At 38.0% G+C, this 17,910-nt stretch overlaps 1 protein-coding gene across 7 annotated transcripts in view; it reads left to right on the top strand.

Moving 5' to 3' along the window:
• Window positions 1-17,910, top strand: part of SESTD1 (SEC14 and spectrin domain containing 1) — a 158,384-nt gene that overhangs the window by 20,649 nt on the left and 119,825 nt on the right. Inside the window, exon 1 of one of the 7 annotated variants that reach the window (XM_086719056.1) lies at window positions 12,783-12,856. The exons of the other annotated variants lie outside the window; for them this stretch is intronic. The gene's annotated coding sequence lies outside the window, so the exon portion shown is untranslated. Of the gene's footprint in view, window positions 1-12,782; window positions 12,857-17,910 lie in introns of those variants that run through there. 7 annotated transcript variants of the gene reach the window in all.

The following is a 17,910-nucleotide window of genomic DNA, read 5'->3' as shown; positions in this document are numbered from 1 at the left end:
TCACATTTTCTTTATCCATCCATCGATGGACATTTGGGCCCTTTCCATACTTTGTCTATTGTTGATAGTGCTGCTGTAAACATTGGGGTACATGTGCCCCTTTGAAACAGCATATCTGTATCTCTTGGGTAAATACCTAGTAGTGCAATTCCTGGGTCATAGGGTAGTTCTATTTTTAATTTTTTGAGGAACCTCCATACTGTTTTCCAGAGTGGCTGCACCAGTTTGCATTCCCACCAGCAGTGCAAAAGAGATCCTCTTTCTCCACATCCTCGCCAACATCTGTTGTTACCTGAGTTGTTAATGTTAGCCATTCTGACAGGTGTGAGGTGGTATCCCAACATGGTTTTGATTTGTATTTCCCTAATGATGAGTGATGTTGAGCATCTTTTCATGTGTCTATTAGCCATCTGGATGTCTTCTTTGAAGAAGTGTCTATTCATGTGTTTTGCCTATTTCTTCACTGGATGATTTATTTGTTTTTTGGGTGTTGAGTTTGATAAGTTCTTTATAGATTTTGGATACTAACCCTTTATCTGATATGTCATTTGGAAGTATCTTCTCCCATTCTGTCTGTTGTCTTTGTTTTCCTGATTGTTTCCTTCTCTGTGCAGAAGCTTTTTAGTTTGATGAGGTACCAATCGTTCAATTTTGCTTTTGTTTCCCTTGCCTTCAGAGACATGTTGAGTAAGAAGTTGCTGTGGCCAGGTCAAAGAGATTTTTTGCCTGCTTTCTCCTCGAGGATTTTGATGGCTTTCTGTCTTACGTTTAGGTCTTTCATCCATTTTGAGTTTATTTTTGTGTATGGTGTGAGAAAGTGGCCCAGGTTCATTTTTCTGTGTGTTGTCCAGTTTTCCCAGCACCACTTGCTGAAGAGAGTGTCTTTTTTCCATTGGATATTCTTCCCTCTTTGTCAAAGATTAGTTGGCCATATGTTTGTGGGTCAGGATCTTTCTTGATGTGTGGTCTGTATATTTCCATGAGTATTTGGAGAGAAGTATGTATTCTGGTGTTGATTGGTGGAGTGTTCTATAAATGTTGATTAGATTCTGTTGGTTGGTAGTGCTCTTGAGGTCTGTATCCTTCTGATTTCTGTGTAGTTGGTCAATCAGATGTTCAGGGAGGGATGTTGAAATCTCCAACATTGATTGTGGATTTGTCTAACTTTTTAGTTCTTTTAGTTTTTGCTTCATATATTTTTCACTTCTGTCAGTTGACACCTGCACATTTAGGATTGCTATGTCTTCTTGATGGCTTGACCGTTTTGTCGTTCTATAATATGCTTTTCTGTCTCTGGTAAATTTCTTTGCTTTTGATGTTTGCTTTGTATGATATTAATGTAGCCATTTCTGCCTTCCTTTGGTTAATGTTTACATGATTTAATTTTTCACATTCTTTTACTTCCAGCCAGCCATTATAGTTATTTTTGAAGTGAGTTTTTTGTAGACATCATGTTTTTTAATTCACCGTGCTAATGTGTCTGAATGTGTTTAGACTTTTCTATTTAATGATGTTGTAGATGTGTTAGGGCTTAAGTGTGTCATTTAATATTTTTATTTTCTGTTTACCTTTTTCATTTTTCTGTTTTCTTTCAGTTACTTGAGCATATTTTAGAAATTCATTTTGATTTATCAGTTGTGTTTTGAACATATCTCTTTGTATACCATTTTTGGTGTTTGCTGTAGGGTATTACAATCATACACATAACTTATTACAGCTTATTGTTCTCATCATTTTACCAGTTTTAGTGAACCATAGAAACCTTACCTCCTTCTATGTCCCTTTACCCTCCCCTGTTTATAATTGTCTAAAAATGTTTCCTGTATGTACAGTTAGAACCATATCAGACAATTACAACTTTTGCTTCAATGACAAACATAATTTAGAAAACTCAAGAGGACAAGGAAAGCGTATTGTATTTACCAGTGTTTTTGCTTACTGTTTTCTTTTTTCTTTCCTGATATTCTAAAATTCCTTCTTTTATTATTTCCTTTCTGTTCAGAGGTCTTATTTTAGTTGAATTTGAAGGTATGTGTATGGGTGATGTTCACTTAGTTTTTTTTTTGTTGTTTTCATCTTAGAAGGTCTTGATTTTCCTCTCGTGACTGAATGATGTTTTTGCTGAGTATAGGATTCTGGGTTGACAGTCTTTTCTTTCAGCACTTGAATAATATTGGCTTACTTCCTTATGGTCTTCAAGGTTTCTAATGAGAAATCACTGTCATTTGAGTTGTTTTTCTCCTGTGGGTAAGGTTTTGATTTTTTTCTGAATGTTTTCTTTGTCCTTAATCTTCAGAAGTTTAATTATGTTGTGATTTGGCATAGATTTCTTTGGGCTTATCTAATTTTGGGTTCACTAAATTTCTTAAACCTGTAGGTTTATGTCTCTTGCCATATTTCTTTAGGTACTTTTTCAGTTGTCCCTTGCCCCCTTTTTGGGACTCCAGTGACACATATGTTAAGTCTTTTGTTGTTTCATGGCTCCGCAAGGATCTCTTCATTTAGTTTTCAGTCTGTTTTCTTCCTGTTTTTAATATTGGATAATTTATATTCTTTCTCTTTTCAGTGATTATTTCCTCTGTCTCTACTCTTCTGCTTTGAGTCCATCTAAGCTTTGTCATTCAGTTATTGTATCTTGCAGTTCTAAAGTTTCCATCTGGTTCTTATATCTTCTATTTCTTTGCTCTCAGATTTTGTTTGTGGAGACTTTCTAGTTTTTCATTTGTTTTGGGCATGTTCATAATTGCTCGTTGAAATATTTTTATCATGGCTGCTTTAAAATCTTTGCCAGATAATTCTAACAGCTTTTCATGTGGTCTCCACTCACACAGTGGGGATGGCAGGTCCTGGAGGGTGAGGACTCATTCTCAGATGAAAGTCTTGGATCCCTCCTTGGCTGTCTGTGATCCAACCTTACATGACGGTCTTAGTGTACCTCATTACATATTCCTGAGGGTGGAAGTGTAGTCTACCCATTCAGGCTTTGTTGTCATGAGTGGGGGTGGGGTCATGGTCTTTTGTATGATGTTTAGTTAGAGTAGTGCAGTTATTGTCTAAAAGTTTTCTCTGTTGCTAGACTACCCCTTCCTGGTCTTTGGCTAAAGAGAACAAGTTGGGGCCTTTTCTGGTTTGATCTGTTCGTGTTTGCAAGTAGCCAGCATTTTAGCTCCAAATGTGAGATAGATAGGTGAAGACCAAAGGAAACCCAGGGAATTCACCACTTTCATGTGTAAGCGTTTTCAGTTGTACTTAGTGGGAGGAATGAGGAAAAAGTACATCTACTCCATCTTCTCAAAAGTGGAACACCCTGTCATTCTTTATTAGTTCTCCAGTAACAGACTAATAGTCTGCCATTCAGAGACTTTTCAGTCTGCACACAATCTTAGCTTTTCTTCCCATATCTAACTATCCTTATTTGTCTCCATCACACTGAACTTCCTCCTCTGTTCTAGACAGATTCTACACTTGTACTGTCTTTATATCATGGCCTTGATCAGTTTGTTCTGCCTGAAATACCCCAATTCTTCATCTCAAAATATATTTCCTATCATCTTATAACTTGCAAGCTGTTAGTTGATGACTGCATCATCAACTATTTTGGAGAATTTGAAGCTAGAATTACTATAAAATGTCAAAATAATATGTTTGTACTATAGGAGCCCCATGCTCTTTCTAAAGTAAGGTAATCACCATAATTTTAATTGTTAAAATATCTGCATCACCAACAAATGATAGTGGAGGACCTCCTTTTTGGTAAGTATAGATTTAAGTGTTTTCATACTGTTAGATAATTTATTTTTTTAATTTTCATTTTTTATACTGCTAGATAACTTAAAGAGTAAATTAGTTGAATGACTGTTCTTTAAGAACAAAATGTTGTTAGTGCTAAGTGATATCTTAATATTTTATTCTGTGTTAATAATTATAGAGACCTGGCTAATGGTTTTGAATCCTAGTATCACATTATGGTCATTGGGGAGCTTTGAAACATTTCCTATGCCAGATCCAAACCCCAGATCTTCTGATCCATTTGGCCTGGGCTGGATATTTTTTAAAAGCTCTCCAAGTGATTCTAATATGTAACCAGATTGAGGACCACTAGTTTAGAATGATGCTATCAAAAAATACAAGTGAGCACTAGTGGTTTCTGTCACTTTTAAGGTTCTGTTCTGGAATGCTTCCAGCTGTGCAGCTTTGAACTTTTGTCTTTCCTAGTTTTTACCTTAGCAGACTTGTAAAAACCCTATTGTACCTGGTACAAATGACTCACTCATGTGATTGTATTATGAAGCATTACATGAAATCTGATCTGATTTGCAAAGAAAAGACATTTTATGAAAAATGTATTTCGTAAGTAACTTAAAATTTCCAAGTCTATTTTAATTCTCTTTTGATCTTATTTTTTATAATACGGTTGTAAGAACACTGCGGATTATATGGCATTCTATTGTATAGTCCATTTAAACTAGAGTTTTGTTAAATTATAGTATTAATCTTTGAGTATTTACTTTTAAGCGCTGAGAGATAACATAATAAAATATAGTACTTTAGGTGTAAAAAAGGAATTTACTACTAGAGCAATCAGACATTGGCAGTGATTAGTAAATATGGCACTCTTGAATGTCCTATGATAAAATTGGTAGACATTTGGCATCTAAGTAGTTGTGTATTTAACTTAAGAGGTTGACAGGACTTTAAGTTTCAATAAGAAAAGCAGTTAGGGCTAAGGGGAAAAGGCAAGTTAGAGAAAGGAAAGTAAAAAGAGGTCAATTAATAGAGAACATTAGAGAAAAAAAATAGGACAAAGCAAGAATTCAATTAACTTTGGTGACAACAAAGCCTTTCCTCTGAGGAAGAAGAAATTAGGTGCTCCATTTCTTTATTTTAGGGACACATACTCAGTTTGCTTTGTTACTATGACCTTTATAAGAAAAATACACAAAGAATTATAAGATGACACAGACTTTTTTCTGCAGTTAGTATTTAGTAATAAACTAGTTTTGTATAGAAACTGGCATGGCTATGAGGGAACTATTTGAAAAGAGCTGTACTTTATATTAAGAAAACTTTAATGCATGGGCGCCTGGGTGACTCAGTTAAGCGTCCGACTTTGGCCCAGGTCATCATCTCATGGCCCATCAGTTTGAGCCCTGCATTGGACTCTGTGCTGACAGTTCAGAGCCTGGAGCCTGCTTTGGATTCTGTGTCTTCTTCTTTCTCTGCCTTCCCCCACTCGTGCTCGCTCGCTCTCTCTCTCTCTCTCAAAAATAAACTTTAAAAAAAATTTTTTTTAAAAAAGAAAACTTTAATGCATTATAGTAAGAAAGTTATTGGATTATTGTCAAGTTACTTGTTAAATTTTCTGATTTTTTAAATGTATAGTGTATGCTATAAGTATAATGTTTTATTTAATATATATATTTTTTGGAATATAAAAATTTTGATGAAATTTAATTCATGATCAAGACTTTGAAGGGAATTTCATTCGTGATCATAGAACTTTCAAGAGAAGGCATTAGTTTTCAGTACAGCAACCATTTTCTAAGGGTGTATTAGTGTCATTATACTTAACTATCATTTCAGAATTTGTTGCCACGGTTGTAGCTTTGTCCTTCTGGTAGGCAATAAAGCTATTAAGCCCTGTGGACTCTTGTCTGTGGTGAACAGTGGTAGGGGAAGTCTTTGTGCTCCCAGACCTTGAGGGGAAATCTTGAAGTACCCTTTATGCTACTGAAAATAGGCCTTTTGCCATATAAGGTACATAGGTCTGATTATCAGGGCTTATTCTGAAAAATAATCTTTCTTTATTCTCAAGAAAATCAGTCATTTTGAAAATTCCCACTTAAAATATCTCCAGATGAATTCAGCCATTTCTCTTAAATTCATGGAGTCCCTTCTATGCTTCACACACTGTACTTGTCATTTGTAGGGAGAGGGCAGACATATAGTGGAAATTAAAATTGACGCAATCCTGAATTTCTGGAGCATACGCTTTTAATGATAGATGCTAAATTTTATGCTTGGAAATATATTTAGGCTATGATAGAAACATGTAGGAGGGGCCAGGTAAGTGAGGGTCAGATCATGCTTGGTCCCCAAAATGCTAAGACAAAGTGATCATCAGAAAAACCAGAAGGACAAGGTATCAAAGACATCAACAGTCCTAATTTCTGTAGTTAGGATTTTGCATATTTGTATGTGACAGCATTTTTTCATGGAAGCTTTAACATGGATTATTGTCATTGATAATTTGAGGATCTCTTAAAATTAGTTTCACTTATCCCTGTAATAAGTATATTAGAAGGGGGTGCAAGTGTATCATTATAATATTTTTCTTTAAGCTTTTTCTTCTTGATGTTTATTTACTTATAGAGTGTGCATGCACAAGCAGGGGGAGGGGCAGAGAGAGAGGGAAAGAGAATCCCAAGCGGGTTCCACTTGATGTGGTGCTCCATTCCACAAACCGAGAGATCATTACCTGAGATGCAATTAAGAGTTGGACCTTAACTGACTGAACCCCCCCAGGGGTCCCAAGGACCCTTATTTGTTGGGTAATTCAACAAATAAGAATAAGTTAGTCTTTTCTGTCAGTGAGTTCCCATTCACCTTAGAATGTGAGATAGTTGTACTGCGTGATAAGTATAATAAGAGAAGGTGTAAGATAAAATCATAGCACGAAGGAAGGAGAGAATAGTTACTCATCCTCACATTGAGTGTTGTGTCAGGGAAGCTTTCACAGACAAGGTAAAGCTTAAGTTTTAAAGAATAAATAGGAATTTCTGTAGACAGAAGGGGATTTCAACAGAGAAAGCCACATATGCCAGAGCACCAACAATGAAATAACCATTGCAAGTTCAGAGAACTGCACTCGGTTTCTTGCCGGTGAGGAGGATGTGAGGTAGAAAAAGTCAGGGGCATGATCTGGAAAAGACTTAAATCTGGCAGAAGAGTTAGCTGTGGAGGACTGTTCAAAATTTTAGAGTAGAGTAGTGAGGTGGTTAATTCTGCAGGTGTGAGAGAGGAGATTCTGGAGTTGGGAATCTTTCAGAGGTTATACAGTAATTGAGGCAATAGTGCTGTTGAAGAGAAGAGGATAGGGTTGGCAGGTTATATGGCCATTTGTAGAGAGGATATAGGAAAAGAATAACTTGAAGGTCTATCTTTGGTTTTTAGCTTTGGCTTTTATTATAATGTGTATGTGGGTGCACACGTTGGGGAATGATGTAGGAAGGCTTATTATCAAATATTTAATTTTACCCAATTTTTATATTTTGAAATAACTTCAGACTTACAGAAAAATTTCAAAAATAATTCAAAGAATTCTATTTACTCTTCAACTCAGATTCCTCAAATGTTAGCTTTTTAACATGTTTGTTTATTTACTTCTGAGAGTGAGTGCACACATGTGCATGCATGTACGTGAGAGAATGGGGAAGGGGCAGAGACAGATGGAGAATACTAAGCAGTCTCCGTGCCATCAGCACAGAGCCCAACACAGGGCTTGATCTCACGACAGTAAGATCATGACATGATCTGAGCTGAAATCAAGAGTTGGAAGCCCAACCAACTGAGCCCCACCCCACGTTTGCTTTTTATAAAGCAGTTGAATACACAGTTTTTCTGAGCCATTTGAGAGCAATTGAAGACCTTGTGTCCTTTTGTCCCTAAATAATATTCAGGGTGCATTTCCCAAAAACGAAGCCTATTTTTTTCTTCTTAATGTTCGTTTATTTTAGAGCAAGAGGGAGAGGCAGAGTGTGTGCAGGAGAGGGGCAGAGAGAGAGAGAGAGAGAGAGAGAGAGAGAGAGAGAGAGATGTAGAATCTGAAGCAGGCTCCAGGCTCTGAGCTGTCAGCATAGAGCCCAATGTGGGGCTCTAACGCACAAGCTGTGATCATGACCTGAGCCGAGGTCAGACAATCGACTGAGCCACCCAGATGCTCCAGGATATTTTTTATGTAACCACACTATAGTGATCAAATCAGGAAGTTAACATTGATATAGCATTGATTTTATTCAGATTTGCTAATTTTAGAGGGTGCCTGGGTAGCTCAGTTAGTTGAGCATCTGACTCTTTTTTTTTTTTTTTTAATTTTTTTTGTTTTTCAACGTTTATTTATTTTTGGGACAGAGTGAGACAGAGCATGAACGGGGGAGGGGCAGAGAGAGAGGGAGACACAGAATCAGAAACAGGCTCCAGGCTCTGAGCCATCAGCCCAGAGCCTGACGCGGGGCACGAACTCACGGACCATGAGATCGTGACCTGGCTGAAGTCGGACGCTTAACCGACTGCGCCACCCAGGCGCCCCGCATCTGACTCTTGATTTAGTCTCAGGTCATGATCCTAGGGTCGTGTGTTTGAGTTTCATGTTGGGCTGTGGCTCTGTGCTGACAGCATGGAACCTGCTTGGGATTGTTTGTCCTGTCCCTGTCTGTCTCCCTCCACCCCTCTCCTCTGCTTGCATGCTTTCTCTCTAAAAATAGATACATTTTAAAAATTCAAATTTGCTGAATTTGATAATGTCCTTTTGAGTGAATGATAAACTACCCTTCCCTCCCCCCGCCCCGTGCATAGGGTCCAGTCTAGGATTGTGTATTTTCATTTGTCATACCTTTTTAATCTTCTTTGGTCTGCTTTGTGTTTCATAATAGGACATTTTTAAAAAATATATATATAATTTTATAAAGTTTATTTTGAGACAGAGTGTGCATGGGGGAGGGGCAGAGAGAGAGAGAGACTATCCCAAGCAAGCTCCTCGCTGTCAGTGTAGAGACCAACATGGGGCTCGAACTCACGAACCATGAGACTGACCTGGCCTGAACCTGAGTCAGACGCTTACCCAACTGAGCCATCCAGGCACCCCCATGAGAGGACATTTTCGAAGAATACATGTCCACTGTTTTGTAGAAATATTGTCCCCTTTTTTTTTTTTTTAAATTTCCTCTTGATTAAATTTAGTTTGTACACTTTTGGCCAGAATACTCCAGAAGTATATCCATATATCATATCTGGAGGCCCATGCTATTGTTGTTCTATTACTAGTGATGTAAATTCTTATTAGTTGGTTATGGTGGCGTCCTCTAGGTTTCCCCACTGTAAACTTACTTTTTTTGCATTTGTAGTCAATAAATATCTTTAAGGGAGATACTTTGAGAATTTCTAAATATTTTATTTCTCATAACTTTTTTACCCATGAGTTTCACCATACAATGATAATTCTTACCTGTATTATTCTTTGTCTGACACGTACCCATACATTTTTGAGCACTTTATATTCTGACAATAAGATGTTCCAGAGTCATCTTATATTTTCTTTACCTCGTCTTGGAATCTGCCATTTTTTTCAAGGAGTCCTGATTATTTTTAGTGGGAACAGTATTCAGAAGTCAAGGTTCAGAGGCACCTTGGTGGCTTAGTTGGTTAAGCATCTGACTTGGGCTCAGGTCATGATCTCAGAGTTTGTGAGTTTGAGTCTGCTCTCAGGCTCTGTTCTGATTGTGTGGAGCCTGCTTGGGATTCTCATGCTCTTTTTTGTCTCTGCTCCTGCCAATCTCTCACTTTCTCTCTCTCTCTCTCAAAATAAATAAACTTAAAAAAAAAAAAAAATCAAGATCTGGGCATCTGTGCTCATTGCTCCTGAGATTTTGTTGATCTTTAGGCCTTTGTATTAGGATTCTCCAGAGAAACAAAACCAATAGGACATATGCATAAGGAGATTTATCATAAGAAATTGGCTCATGTGACTGTGGAGGCTTCAGGTCAGTCTGCATGGTAGGGTGGCAGGCTGCTAGGACAGAGGGAGAACCGATGATCCAGTTCAAAAGCTATCAGGCAGGAAGAACTGATGTTGCAGATTTCGTTTGAAGGCAGTCTGTTAGGGAATTCTCTCCCATTGGGGAAGGGTCAGTCTGTTTGTTTTATTCAGGCCTTTAGGTGATTAGGTGAGGCTCACCCACAAGATGGAGGGCAGTATACTTTACCAATTAAAATGTTAATTTCATCAAAAACTCTTGTAGGAACATTCAAAATAATATTTAATTAAATATCTGGGCAGTCTGTGGCCTAGTCACATTGACACATAAAATTAATCAGAAAATTCTCAGTGGACAGAGCTATGTAACATATACACACACCTCTATATCTAAATGTTTTAAAGTTTTTTGAGTATATATTAACGTTTCCTATTCCAGCTATCATTATGGGGTTCATTTTAGCCTCCTTCCCACCTTCCATATTTGTAACTTCCTTTGACAGTGAGAAGTCTGGCTCTCATTATTCAATTTACTTACTTATTTGCTCAATCTTAGAATACACAGAAAGTAAGAATTGCTAATTCTTAACACTGTAAAACCAAACAAACTCATTTATTGGAGTTCAGTATTTATTTACAGTTTTGTTTACAGCCTTAGAGTATATGGTAAAACTTTTGTTCAAAAGTTATTTGGGTTATTTCTCCCCTTACACTGCCCCATTTAGTGCAGTATGTTTGTCATTTGAAATGCCATTAAGATATTTCTTTCCATTTGATTTCAATTATGGGATTTATTTTCCTCTCATCCTTTTAATCTTGTTATATTTCTTTGAGTATGTGAAACATTAGCATGGTTCCAAAAGTCAGAACGACACAGAATCATCTCTTTTCCTTTTCCAGCTTCCTATGCTTTGCACCCATTCTCCCCTACTTTCTGTAGGCAGTTACTCTACTTTATCACCTATTTTGTTTCTCTTTGCACAGAATGAACAGATAAATGTATATATCTTTTCCTTTTTATTACACAAAAAGTAACCCAGTACAGACATTGTTTTGCACTAGTTTTTTCATGTAACAGTGTATACTGGATATCCATGTTATTTTATGGAGGTCCTCTTCATTCTTTTTTAGAAGAATTGTGTGGATATACTCATTCTTTTTTTAAAATTGTTTTCAATGTTTATTCCCGAGAGAGAGACAGAGCGTGAGCAGGATAGGGTCAGAGGGAAGAGGGAGACTCAGAATCTGAAGCAGGCTCCAGGCTCAGAGCTGTCAGCACAGAGCCTGATGTGGGGCTTGAACTCACAAACCAGGAGATCATGACCTGAGCTTAACCGACTGAGCCCCCCCAGGTGCCCCACTCATTCTTTATTAAACTTCTCAATTTCTCTGGACATGCAGGTTGTTTGCAGTTGTATTTTCCAATTTGTATGTACTATAATGAATAATCTTGTGTAACGTGTATGGGTGCCTGGGTAGCTCAAACGTTCAAGCATCTTGATTTCAGCTCGGGTCATGATCTTCCAGGTCATGGGTTCCAGTCCTGTGCTGGGATCTGTGCTGAGAGCACAGAGCCTGCTTATAATTCTGTCCCTCTCTCTCCTCCTCTTACCATGCACATTCTCTCTCCCTCTCTCAAAATAAATACATAAACTTAAAAAAAAAATAAAGTTTTTTAATAGCCTTGATACTAGAAGGACGGGTTGGTCAGAAGTAATATCCTTGGTTCACACATTCCATGTTTCCGGTGTGGTCTTGCAGTATATATTGTTTTTGAGAAGTCTGTTACCAGCCTTAATTTTCTTTGTCCTAAGTTATGTGATCCTTTTGCTTGGAATCCCTGGTTTTATTTTTCCTTTTATTTTTAAAGTCTAATAGTTTTACTGGGATTTGTCTTAGAGTTTATTATAGTAGGTCAATTTTCCCTGCCATCTAGTGGATCCTTTTCATATGTAAAATTGGGTCTTGTTTCTGAAGTTTTTTTGGATTATAGTTTTAAACATCAGTTCCGTTCTAACGTTTTGGTTTTTTTTTTTTTCTTCAGGGGCTTCATGTATGCACAATTGTATCTTATTTGTCTTCCATTTCAAAAACTTTCTATTTTTACTTCATTGTCTCATTTTTATTCTTTTGCTTTCAGTCAGTGTATTTCATTAAATTTTTACTTGATTTGGGGGCACCTGTGTGCCTCAGTCAGTCAGGCCCTGCACTGATAGCACAGAGCCTGCTTTGGATTCTCTTCCTCTTCTCAAAATAAATAAATACACTTAAAAAAGAAATTTTTTATTTGAATTTATTGTTGAGCACCTTGTAATTTCATCTTCAGTTCTGATGTGATTTTTTTCTTCTATTTCTTACCTGGGTTTAGTCACCTCTTTTTTCATTTTATTTTGCTTTTGTCCATTTTTTTTGTTTGTTTGTTTGGTTTTTTTTTTGGTTCCACCTGCCTGTTTAAGGAGATAAAATTCAGTTCGGAGTGTTTATTAAAAGTTTTCTGCTTTGTTGTTTTTTGGGGGGTACTTTCCATAAGTTTAATTGTTCTGATTTTATATTTACAGTAGTTTCACATAGATGAAGATTGCTTATGCCTCTGCATTTCTATGAGCAAGGCTGATGTTTTAGGGGGGTTTTATAAGAATACTAATTCAAGATACCCTCTGTCACTGTAGTAAAATACGGTTTGTTAGATGTCTTTATAAAATTCTTCTTGTAGGAGAGAGGGTTATGTGTCTCTCAGTTTGCCTCAGTGGTAGATATGTGGCGATTGCTGGGAGGTGGGAGAATCAGTCCTAGGAAAGGGTTCTGGATGGGTGGTACAGGGGTCCCTGTAAGCATTGAAGCTAATGTAATGAGCTTAAGCTAAAGGGGAGATTCTGGCATATCACCCTACACAGAACTGTAGCTAGGTCCTCTTGAGGTAAGAAGTAAAGCAACTTGTTGAAGGTCACAGCTCACAAGGGACATAGTTCGGATATGTCCCTTGTCAGTCTGACTCTAGTCTTAATCATGACACCCTGCTGCCTCTGCTTGTTTTCAGGAGCTCCACAAGTGGTATTGAAGTCATTAAAAACAGGAAGTGTTGCTTTGATGCCTCCTATTTTAATGGTATGCTTTGTATTAGAAGCCCTGGTCACTTCAAGAAAGCCCTTTTAAACTTAAATCATTTTTTAACAATTTCTTTCTTTCTTTCTTTCTTTCTTTCTTTCTTTCTTTCTTTCTTTCTTTCTTTCTTAAGATATTTTATTTTAAATGTTTACTTTTGAGAGAGTGAGAGCAGGGGAGGGGCAGAAAGGGGGTGGGCAGAGGATTTGAAGCAGGCTGTGTGCTGACAGCAGAGAGCCTGATGTGGAACTGGAACTCATAAACTATGAGATGATGACCTGAGTGAAGTCGATGCTTAACCGATTGAGCCACCCAGGCACCCCACCATCATTTCTCATTTAAAAAATTTCAGTTTTTGCACGTTGTGTGTTACTACAAAAAATGTTTGTAATTGCTGTTGCCATAAACCTCACATCTAGAGCACAGTATTAATTAGTTGATGGCAGAAGTTATATTGCCTCAGTTATTAGAAATACTTGCTAGCAAAAACTTTTTTTTTTTTTTTTTTTTTTTGAATGTGTAGAGGAATCCCAGAGTTTCCTTTATGGTTCTTTTGTAATTTTTCCAGATCAGGTAATCAGCCAGTGAGAGATGGGTGCTAGATTCAGGAGCCGTCTAAATAGCACAAGAGGGGTGCCTGGATGGCTTAGTTAGTTAAGCATCTGGCTCTTGATTTTGGCTCAGGTCCTGAACTCACGGTTCGTGGGTTCCAGCCCTATGGTGTGCTCTGGGCTGAGAGGGTGGAACCTTCTTGGGATTCCGCGCCCCCTCCCTGCCCTTCCCTTGCTCCCCCCCCAATAAATAAATAAGAAATTTTTCTAAAAATTTTTTTTTAACGTATATTTATTATTGAGAGACAGAGAGACACAGCATGAGCAGGGGAGGGGCAGAGAGAGGAGGAGACACAGAATCCGAAGCAGGCTCCAGGCTCTGAGCCGCCAGCACAGAGTCCAACGTGGGGCTCAAACTCACAAACTGTGAGATCATGACCTGAGCCAAAATCAGTGCTTAACCAACTGAGCCACCCAGGCGCCCCAATAAATACAAACTTTTGAAAAAATAAATACTGCAGGAAAGAACTACGAACTGGAAAGTATTGATAGATACTAAAGTGAGAAAGTAAGGTGGAAGAAGGGATGATGGTGAATACTGTAATAAAAGTGATGATAGAATTTCAGAAAATGGAAAAATGTTCATATTATATACAGTGGCTTTTTCCAAATGTTCATGAAAACTCACTTAGGCTGTAAGGATAGTAAAGTTAAATAAGCCACTTCTAAAAGCCAGAGGTTATACAGTGGGTTGTAGCATAAAGAAGGCTTTATACAGTGCTTCTTTTCATTCATGATCTTGATGGGCCAGGTCCCAAGATGTTTCAGTAAAGGTTCCTGAACTATGTAATTTAATATTCTGCTCAAAGTAAATGCATGCTCTGTTCATAGTGCTTTGTCAAGTTAAAATTATTTAAGCTTGTTTTCTCCTGTTTCCTAATTGTTGTGCCCAGTGACTCTAAAATGAGAAAGCTGTGATGGGATCATAAGAAGGGAGTTAATTCAGCAAATAATGTGCATTGGTCATGTGCCAGATATTGTCCTGGACAGACGCACGCATTCATTCAAACACATTCAGATCTAACACCTACTTTTGATTTCAGACATAACCTTTTTGGTTCTATTGACTATAGCTAAAATAAATTGTTACTAAATTTGGAACTGTGCTCTTAAGTGTTGAAACGTGTGACATGCAGAATGTTTGGACTTTTCTGGGCTAATCCATATAATATTTAATTGATTCTTCTCCTAGGAGATCTGCCTGGTCTCTGACCAACCACTGCTGTTGACATGTTACAGTGAGTGCCTATTGTGGATGTACGCTTTTGCTTTTCTTAGTAATTTAATTAAAAAAGAGTATAATATGGTCATGGTGATAGAGTGAGAGGGAGACTGCTGAGGAAATGACCCCAGTCATAAAGTATGAAAGACCTGAAGAGACAGGGAACAAAAGTTTTGCCTGCCAGCCTGCTTCTTTTTATCTCCTGGTTTCTGCGTTTTGACAGAATTGATCTCCTCCTCCTCAGCAGTTTTACATGAGGACCAAATACTCAGATCTTTCTCCATAAAGGGTTTTAGAATATGATGGTGACTATGTGAATATTTAAAAATTATATGTAGTCTACTTCTTGTGTCTTCTTGATTTTGAAATAAAATATTGCTAAATGCAAAAGAATTTTTTTTTTATTTTTCAATAGATGAAATTTATTGTCAAATTGGTTTCCATACAACACCCAGTGCTCATCCCAAAAGGTGCCCTCCTCAATACCCATCACCCACCCTCCCCTCCCTCCCACCCCCCATCAACCCTCAGTTTGTTCTCGTTTTTTTTTTTTTTTTTTTTTTTAATTTTTTTTTTTTTCAACGTTTATTTATTTTTGGGACAGAGAGAGACAGAGCATGAACGGGGGAGGGGCAGAGAGAGAGGGAGACACAGAATCGGAAACAGGCTCCAGGCTCTGAGCCATCAGCCCAGAGCCCGACGTGGGGCTCGAACTCACGGACCGCGAGATCGTGACCTGGCTGAAGTCGGACGCTTAACCGACTGCGCCACCCAGGCGCCCCTGTTCTCGGTTTTTAAGAGTCTCTTATGCTTTGGCTCTCTCCCACTCTAACCTCTTTTTTTTTTTTTTCTTCCCCTCCTCCATGGTTTCTGTTAAGTTTCTCAGGATCCACATAAGAGTGAACACATATGGTATCTGTCTTTCTCTGTATGGCTTATTTCACTTAGCATCACACTCTCCATATGCCATATTTCTCCAAAGGGCCATATTTCGTTCTTTCTCATTGCCATGTAGTACTCCATTGTGTATATAAACCACAATTTCTTTATCCATTCATCAGTTGATGGACATTTAGGCTCTTTCCACAATTTGGCTATTGTTGAGAGTGCTGCTATAAACATTGGGGTACAAGTGCCCCTATGCATCAGTACTCCTGTATCCCTTGGGTAAATTCCTAGCAGTGCTATTGCTGGGTCATAGGGTAGGTCTATTTTTAATTTTCTGAGGAACCTCCACACTGCTTTCCAGAGTGGCTGCACCAATTTTAAATGCAAAAGAACTTTAAAGGATTGTGGCTTCCTCTTTTTCAGGATTGGCATGTTTAAGATTGAGTGTTCTTAATCTTATCAGAAATTTTTGATCATACAAAAACAGAATAGTAAAATGAGCCACTATTTACATATTGTCTACTTTCAACAATTAACACGTTGCCAAGTCTGTTCCATGTATATCCCTCCCCTGCCCCATTATTGACTCAAATTCCAGACAAATTCTATTTGCAAATATTAAAAGTCAGTGTTACTAGACAATAGGAGACTCCCCTAACAAACATAACGTTCATGTCATTAAATTTTAAAAATGGGGGCGCCCGGGTGGCGCAGTCGGTTAAGCGTCCGACTTCAGCCAGGTCACGATCTCGCGGTCCGTGAGTTCGAGCCCTGCGTCAGGCTCTGGGCTGATGGCTCGGAGCCTGGAGCCTGTTTCCGATTCTGTGTCTCCCTCTCTCTCTGCCCCTCCCCCGTTCATGCTCTGTCTCTCTCTGTCCCAAAAATAAAATAAACGTTAAAAAAAAAAAAAATTTTTAAAAATGAACAATCTGTTCAAGAACTGTTAAAGATTTTATTCATTTTATAATAAAAGTTACTACATTAAACAAGAGCATGGGAACTAATGTATTTAGGCCTTGGGCCCAGCCTTGGGTTTAAATTCTAGTTTTGCTGTTTATGAACTACATGACTTTGGGCAGGGTGACCTCTCTTCATCTCACTAAGTCTCAGTTTATTCAGCTGTTAAGTGGTGACAACACTAATTCCAATAGTATTGTTGTGAGTTCTAAATGAAGCAGCAAACACAAAGTGATTATATATTGCCTTATAGAACATTTTCAGCACTGTTAGTCATTGTTTGTTTTTTTTTTAAGTTTATTTATTTAGAGAGAGAGCGTGCACACATGTGAGCAGGGGATGGGGAGAGAGAGAATCCCAAGCAGGCTCTGTGCTGTCAGTGTCAAACCCAGGACCGTGGGATCTTGACCTGAGCTGAAATCAACAATTGGACGCATATAAGACGGAGCCACCCAGGTGCTCCAGAATTGTACATCATTTTTATCCAGATTTCCCTAATCTACAAAATAGACAATTCTGTTTACTTTTTTAAATTATTTTTTGGCAGTTTTATTGAGATAAAATTTACATGCCATAGAATTCACCCATTTTAAGTGTATAATTCAGTGATTTTTAGTAGATTTGCAGGGACTGTCACCATAATTTGATCTTATAACACTTTCATCACCCCAGAAAAGAATCCTTACACCCATTACCAGTCATTTCCCACACCTACTCCAGCCCTGGGCAACCATTAACTTACTTTCTGTCTCTATGAATTTGCCAATTTTGGATATTTAATATAAGTGGAATCCTGTAATATGTGACCTTTTGTGTCTGGCTTCTGTCACTTAGTATGTTTTAAGGTTCACTCATGTTATACCATGTATCAATACTTCACTCCTTTTTCTTGCCAGGTAGTAGTCTATTACATGGATAATACCACATTTTGTTTATCCATTCAGAATCGATGGACATTGAGAGTGTGTGAGAGTGGGCGGTGAGGGGGGGAGGACAGTGAGAGAGAGAGAGAGAGAGAGAGAGAGAGATATCTTAAGCAGGCTCCATGCTCAGTGCATGGGGCTTTATCCCACGACCCTGGGATCATGACTTGAGTGGAAATCTAGAGTCAGACATTCAACCAACTGAGCCACCCAGGCGCCCGATTTGTGTGTTTTTAATTTATATTTTATTATATGATAAAATAATACAGTGGAGAGAAGCACTGTGCAAGGTTTTAGGGTTTCCTGAAGCTGCGTTTAATGTTATTTGCCATGTAGCCTTAGGAGGGTAAATATATGTCCTCTAGATCTCAGTTTCTGTTTTAGGTTTGATGTTTGTGTCCCCCCCCCCAAAAAAAAATTCGTAGGTTGAAAACAATTCCCCATTGTGAAGGTATT

This window comes from Puma concolor, chromosome C1, assembly GCF_028749965.1.
Source record: "Puma concolor isolate L17-30 chromosome C1, mPumCon1.1.hap2, whole genome shotgun sequence".
NCBI lineage: Eukaryota > Metazoa > Chordata > Mammalia > Carnivora > Felidae > Puma > Puma concolor.
Note: the sequence above shows the minus strand (reverse complement) of the source record. Positions and strands in the feature narration are given on the sequence as shown.